Source organism: Schistocerca serialis, chromosome 1 (assembly GCF_023864345.2).
Source record: "Schistocerca serialis cubense isolate TAMUIC-IGC-003099 chromosome 1, iqSchSeri2.2, whole genome shotgun sequence".
Classification (NCBI taxonomy): Eukaryota; Metazoa; Arthropoda; class Insecta; order Orthoptera; family Acrididae; genus Schistocerca; species Schistocerca serialis.
This window is the reverse complement of record NC_064638.1, coordinates 344596356-344603517: the sequence shown is the minus strand read 5'-3', so window position 1 is coordinate 344603517 and position 7162 is coordinate 344596356.

The window sequence follows — 7162 nt, the reverse complement described above, 5'->3', positions numbered from 1 at the left end:
ATCAGAATGTAATTGTAGGATCTCGTATTTTTTAGTTCCAGGAAAACAGAAAGACGTTTCGAACAGTTCCTGAAAATTTCATAGCATTATCGTATATACTTTTTGAGAAAAGGCTTGTAATAACGTAAAAAATGTGAAAAACAGAGAAAATGAGGTTGAAAGATTTTCTTCTCATACTACATGTAGTAAGCTTATCTCAATTTCTCTTCACTCCGCTTCGAATGTGCCTGATCTGTATTTGCGGGTTAGACACTGATCTGTTAGCTGTCTTGACCCTGCTCTCTTCGATGGTGTAAAATGCTTTTGTTGTAAACACACCAGTATCTATACCATCTGTCTTTAGCACTTCAATTCTGCCATTACTTCCGTCATTGTAACATAAAAATGCATAACAGACACCTTTTTTGGTTACTTCAAGCCCACAGAATGTCCTTTTAGACCATCTAATCCGAATGAAATTACTGAGGCTTTCATTTGCATTTTGTATCTTCCCGTGAAGACACTTCCTCAATAAATCAGGGTTTGTAAGAAATCTGAATGTGGGCTTAGTTTCATTCATAACAGGTTCTCGTAATGAGTGTTTATATGAATACGTCACATTTCTGTTGTTGAACTTACGCAAAATGTCTTTCGGAAACTGATTGTGCGTTGGTGTTTGATCAGTGGATAGTTTGTGAAATAAAACTTGTTCGCACAGCACACCTCATTGCCTGTAAATTATGTATGTTTCTCCTGACAGCTCTCCCATAAAATAACTGAAGAGAATCAATTTATTTCAGAGTAAGCCTCCCTTTTTCTCCTAGTGGTTTTTCATCCTGAAGTACTTCACCTTTCTTCTCTTTCAGCAAGCAACGAAGCCTACCACAAAGCCTCTTTTGGATGTGGCCAACTCTTCTATTGTTGTATTGTACGGATTTTTATTTGTTACAACTTTGAACGAAGAGGAGTCCCCATCACCAAGGTATTTAGTATATCTAACACCATACTGGTCCTCAGATCTGGAGAACATCCTTATAACTGCAGCAGCCTCCATGCCCCAACTTGAGCCACTATAATTTTTAGAGCGTGCTAGTGCATGCTTTTCTTGGCATAGTTTTTCGCTATCTTCATTGTTTAACATTTTCCTTGTTGCACACTGGTGGCAATATTTAGACATAAATTTGACACTAAGACTTTACCTGACGCAATACCAATAACAGATGCAACTCCATACAGAGATGTGTGGCCCCTTTTCATCCAGGTCCCGTCTACAGACACACACAGGTCGTAACATTTGTAGGAGGTTCACGGTCATGAATATCTAACCCAAGATCTGTTTCTTCTTGGTTTATTTCCACCGCTTCCTCCACTGATTTCTTCATAGAAACTTTGGCAGTATCGCAACAGGAAATTCTTTATTTAATTTTTCAAACGTTGCACAAGGCAGAGGCATGTTCAGAAAACCACACAATAAATTACCTCCTTCCCTCCCTGTCCAAGGCACCTCAGAGCACATGCTAACCTAAAATTACTGTCATAGGTACCAGTGTCAGCTTTTTGGAGGAGGAAAATGAAAATTCATAGCCACGCGAATAACAAATTAATTTAAAATCACAAGCTGTTCCCACTTTTCTTTCTTTAACATCAATCATGCATTTCGTATTTTTGCAGCTAACACATCAATATGAAAACTTTATAGCCTGGCAGAGAAGCTCTAAGTCAATAAGTCTGAATCCACATCAACATCATTTACGCACCTGTGCAATTCTCCTGTCCCAAGGCTCAATGATGAAGCTGAGAGCTTATGGTCTTCATTTCGATCTGCTTCCTCTTTTTTGTTGGTAAACCGCATTCCATGAAACTTCCGTTTCCTAAACAAAGTTTTTCCACCACCCATTATGCATAAATCTTGACTTCCACGGAAAGGTTTGCGAATTCAACCTTCCACCTAATAATATGTGTTAGTACTGTCAAAACGTAAATAAACCACATGCAAGAAAGTTTTCAGGCAAAGATTTTGATGAAATTTACTGGCAGATTAAAACAGTGTGCCGGACCGAGACTCGAGCCTTTGCCTTTCGCGGGCAAATGCTCTACCATCTGAGCTAGCCAAGCACGACTCACGACTCGTCCTCACAGCTTCAATTCTGACAGTACCTCATCTCCTACCTTGCAAACTTCACAGTAGCTCTTCTGCGAACATTGCCGAACTTTGGAAGGTCGGAGACGAGGAACTGGCAGAACTGAGGCTGGGAGGACGGGTCGTGTGTCGTGCTTGGCTAGCTCAGATGGTAGACCACTTGCCCGCGAAAGGCAAGGATCCCGAGTTCGAGTCTCGGTCCGGCACGCCGTTTTGATCTGCCAGGAAGTATCATATCAGCGCACACTCCGCTGCAGAGTGAAAATCTCATTCTGGCAAGATATTGATGTCAGGCAGGTTCTTGAGGCGTTGAAACCACTCACGACACTTTCTTTCACTAATAGCGTCCTTACCATACGTACTTGAGAGCATTCGATGAGAGTCAGCCCTGTTTTCTTCGTACTGGAACAAAACACTAACACCTCCCACAAATGACGAGAATTAGGCTCGTAAACTGACATTTTTAATCAAGAACAACTTTATGATGCAGACACAAATCGACTAATGTTTGAATGAAGCTATGTTGACCGAGGTCCAAGCTAACTGCCTGACGTCTGCGATCTGCTTCTTTCGACCGCCACTGACCGTTGTCGCCACCTATCTGCAAAATGCGGAAGCGAAGTCGTACACCTTGTACTTTCATGTGAGTTTTATCAGAGATTTGGCGACAGAGCTACCGAAACACGTGGTTGAAGAATTTCTGCTAAAAACCGAAACAAAACAGTTTTGCGGCAAAGAACGAACATTTAATAACTATGAAAACGATATGGTTGCCGACCTTATCCTAAGTCTGATATATCAATAGTACTGCTTTGGAAACTCTAAATACTTTGTGGACTCAGCGTAGAGGTACCACGTAAGTTTAGTAGCAGTCTTTATGACTGAGGGAAGCAGAATGAGCAGTACCTGTCTACATTAAAAAGAAAATTTGTGTGTCTTTCCTTTTTTTCTGTTTATTTGAAAGCGGCGCTCTTCACAGTAAGCCTACGAATGTAGGTACGGTTAAAACTTTCGGATTCGCGAGTCTCTCGCCAGTCGTCCGCCACACGCAGGCGAAGCACACGGAGGTAATAAGGCACGCTCTTTGTACGTGTCATCCCATTCAGGCAGCGACTCTGCGGGCTGCGCGGGAAGACAGTTGACGACCGGTGAGAGGCGCTGTGCCACAACAATGAGGGGACGGACGCCTCGGTGCGGCCGCGCGCCGGTTTCGTCAGCCTCGGCGCCGCACTTGGGTAATAATGGCGCACAATAGCCGGCGGCTGGCCCGGCGCCACCGGCCAGGAATTCCCGCCATCAGCGGAATTACTTCCGAGTTCACTTGCGCGCAGCCATTGTGTCCGCCGGATCGCCGACTCCTCTTCCTCTCGCCGTCTTTCATTATTCATAGCCGCCGGCAGCGGCTGCACTCGCCTCAAGATCAAACACCTGCTGGCTGTTACAAGTATTGCCGTTCCTTTATCGTCGCGGCCTCGGATCCTCCCCCCCCCCCTCTCCCTCCCCTCCCCCCTCCTCCTGGCTTTCCACGTCCTCCAAAAGCAAACCTTAAAATAAATGGATGGATATTACTTTAACTCGTCCTCGCTGCCAGCCCCTACTGCCGCTGCCACCCCACCTCTGCGGAATGATATTTCCTTTTGTTGGTCCCAGGATTCATTGTCTGCTCCCCGCCGGCTATTAACATTTCATAAAACTGAAAGGCCCGCACCAGACCCGACGCTCTCGCGGTTTGCGCCCTTTGGACGGGTGGCAGTCTGAGAAACGGCTCAGCGATTCCGAAAATAGCGGACTTTACACTTCAGCGCTCTAGCACACACTAGGAAACGGAACGAAGTCGACGTTGATAGTTCTGTTCCATGCACACCTCCCCACCAGCCCATTGTAAGGGTCTCTCCTGCCACGGGTACACGCAAGGTGTCATTGTGCTCCGCTGTGGTTTTGTTTTCCTTTTCTTCGTAGTGTTTTTTTCCCCTCACGAGCACGTCCCACACACACGCCGTCTAAGCAGATGTAACTAGTTTAGGATCGTCAAGGGTCACTGTAAGTGAAAAAAACGTTTGTTTCTCCCGCCATCTTCATTCACGATAAGTGAAGAAAACTTATTTGCAACATACTAGGCCCGTTCAATAAATTCCATCAATTTTTTTTCTTTTTTTTTCTGAGAACACATTCATTCATAAGAAAATTTAGGCACATTGTCGGTGAATATTTCCTTTACGTGTGCTATTTTTAAGGCTCTGTGCCTCAATGGGTAAAAATGAAAACTTGTAGGATTACTTGGTTGTCCGTCCGTCTGTCTTTGTCTGTTTGGCTGTCTCCCCGACCACTGGAAACGCTTTCTCTCAAGAAAGGGTATAAGGTTATGTCACATAGGAAGGTCTACACTCCCTTCGCTGTGTAATCAGTGGAAGCTTCTACGAGGGGCGTTTGTAAAGTCCGTGCAAAAATAAAAACTACTTACGCGTTTGGGGTAAACCTTCCTTATTTTTCGACACAGTCTCCTTTTAGACTTATACACTTCGTCCAACGCTGTTCTAATTTGTTGATCCCCTCCGAATAATAGGAATTAGTTGCTGCAATCACCTCCTCGTTTGAATAAAATCTTTGTCCCGCCAGCCATTTCTTCAAATTGGGGAACCAATAGTAGTGTGAGGGAGCCAAGTCTAGAGAATAGGGGGGGGGGGGGATGTGAAACGAGTTGGAATCCTATTTCCAATAATTTTGCGACCACAACTGCTGACGTGTGTGCTGGTGCACTGTCGTGATGGAAAAGGACTTTTTTGCGGTTCAATCAGCGGCGTTTTCTTGCAGCACGGTTTTCAAACAGTCCAGTAACGATGAATAATATGCACCTGTAACAGTTTTACCGTTTTCCAGACTGTCGATGAGGATTATCCCTTGCGAAACCCAAAGACAGTTGTCATAACCTTTCCGGCCGAAGGAATGGCCTTCACCTTTTTTGGTGCAGATTCAACCTTGGTAACCCATTGTTTACATTTTTATTTGGTCTCAATAGTATAGTCATGTACCCATGTTTCATCCATTTCATCCGTAGTGACAAAACGACGCTTAAAGTCCTGCGGATTCTTCCTTAACAGCTGGAAACCAACCTTGCTACACTTCACAAGATTTCCTTTTTGGTCAAGCGTTAGCAATCACGGAATCCATCTTGCGGATAGCTTTCTCATGTCCAAATGTTTATGCAGTATATTATGTACCCGTTAATTCGAGATGCTCACAGCACTAACAATCTTAAGCACCTTAACTCTTCTGTCATCCATCACCAGATGATGGATTTTATAAATGATTTCTAGAGTCGAAACCTCCACAGGGCGTCCAGAACGTTCAGCATCACTTGTGCCTATATGGCCATTCCGAAAATTTTGAAACCACTTATAAACTGTTCTAATCGAAGATGCAGAGTCACCTTGATGTTAATCAAGCTTTTCTTTAATCTCCTGAGGCGTTATTCCTTTCATAAAGTAATGTTTAATCACCACACGAAATTCTTTTTCGTCCATTTTTTGACAATCACTCGACTTCCTTGATTCACACGAATGCCAAACACAAAGAAATAGACCAATGTAGCTCAAACTTGGTGTGCGTTCTTTCCAAAGATGATACTAACTAAACATGACCTCGATACCCGCCGGTGGTGCCATCTCTCGGACTTTTCACGGGCTTTTCAAATGCCCCTCGTAAGTCAAAGCAACCAGAAGATACGCCCATTAAGGCCACGTATTTTGATGTTCGTAAACTCACTCCTCAAAATCTACGGGGTACTTCCCGTTGACGTAGAATCAGGAAAATTGACAAGAAGCAAGATTGCACAGTACAACCAAAGAAATAAAAATCTGAAAGTTGTTAATTTGTAATTATATCACACGAAGTAAAATTTCTTTTGTTGTTCATTATCGAACTTGAGACTTCAAACTAAAACATTCTCGAAATACTTGGAATCCCTGGGACCGATATCTTACCAATATCAATGTCGTAACAACCAAAAATCGTACACATTCTCGATTCCCGGTGAACTGTCTGTACAGATAAATAAGCTTGTACGGAATCCCCAGAGGGCGAGTCCCAATCACATCTGGCCAATTGTTTTACGCAGTTTCCATCACATTCTGTCGTCTTACACCACTTGTTCTGTGCTCGTAATTACGTTTTCAGAATATGAATTACCGTCTCGTAATCTGTATTTATCCCCGCAGAGAATCTTTAAGTGGGTCAGACTGACTGAATTCCGAGGGCAGCACATCTGGGCCTTAGGGTGTACGAGAAACGATAGATTTGCGTGTGGTGTCCACTGTAGCGTTGGAGCAAACTTTCTTTTGGACGCGTGTCAAATCGAGAACATCTGAAACTGTTTTAGAGTTTGTTCAGAGTCTCCACTTATGCCTCTGAATTAATGGTTGACTCTTCTAGCAACACATCTACGTAAACGACAACACCACTATCACAAAAGACTGTCATCATTGCTCTACAAGCCTACTATTTTTGATGGGTGTGGTTAGGGACCGTAAATGATGCTATTTAATTGACTGGCTCTTTGTTTCCAGACTATTATGCGAAACCCAGGCCTCATCATGGAAAGCAATGTTGTTCAGAAACTGCTCGTCATCCTTATTGTACCGAAAGAGAAAAGGCAGTAGGGCACCTATTCGTTGTCGAGGAAGCCACTGTCACACACTTTTGTTCATCTCAAACAACCTCTAAAAATTTTATAAAGAACTGATCTTGAAATTTCAGGTAAACACGAGCTAAGTAAATCAACAGCGAAATGTCTATCCATTACACAGGCCAACGAGGGAAAAACTGTTTTGCTGGAAGCACGTTATGTTTTTAGGGTGGGAAACCCAAAAATGATACTTAAAAAACTGTATCACCCACCATTTCTTCAGATTTTACAGTTAAGTTTATTAAATTATGCGATTTTTAAGGAGTTTATCAGCTTTTATATAGCTAAATTAATTTAAAAAGAAAGTGTAATTAATGTAGCTGAGGTTGGTAGCACTGCTGAAAAACATTTGCTGGCAAAAA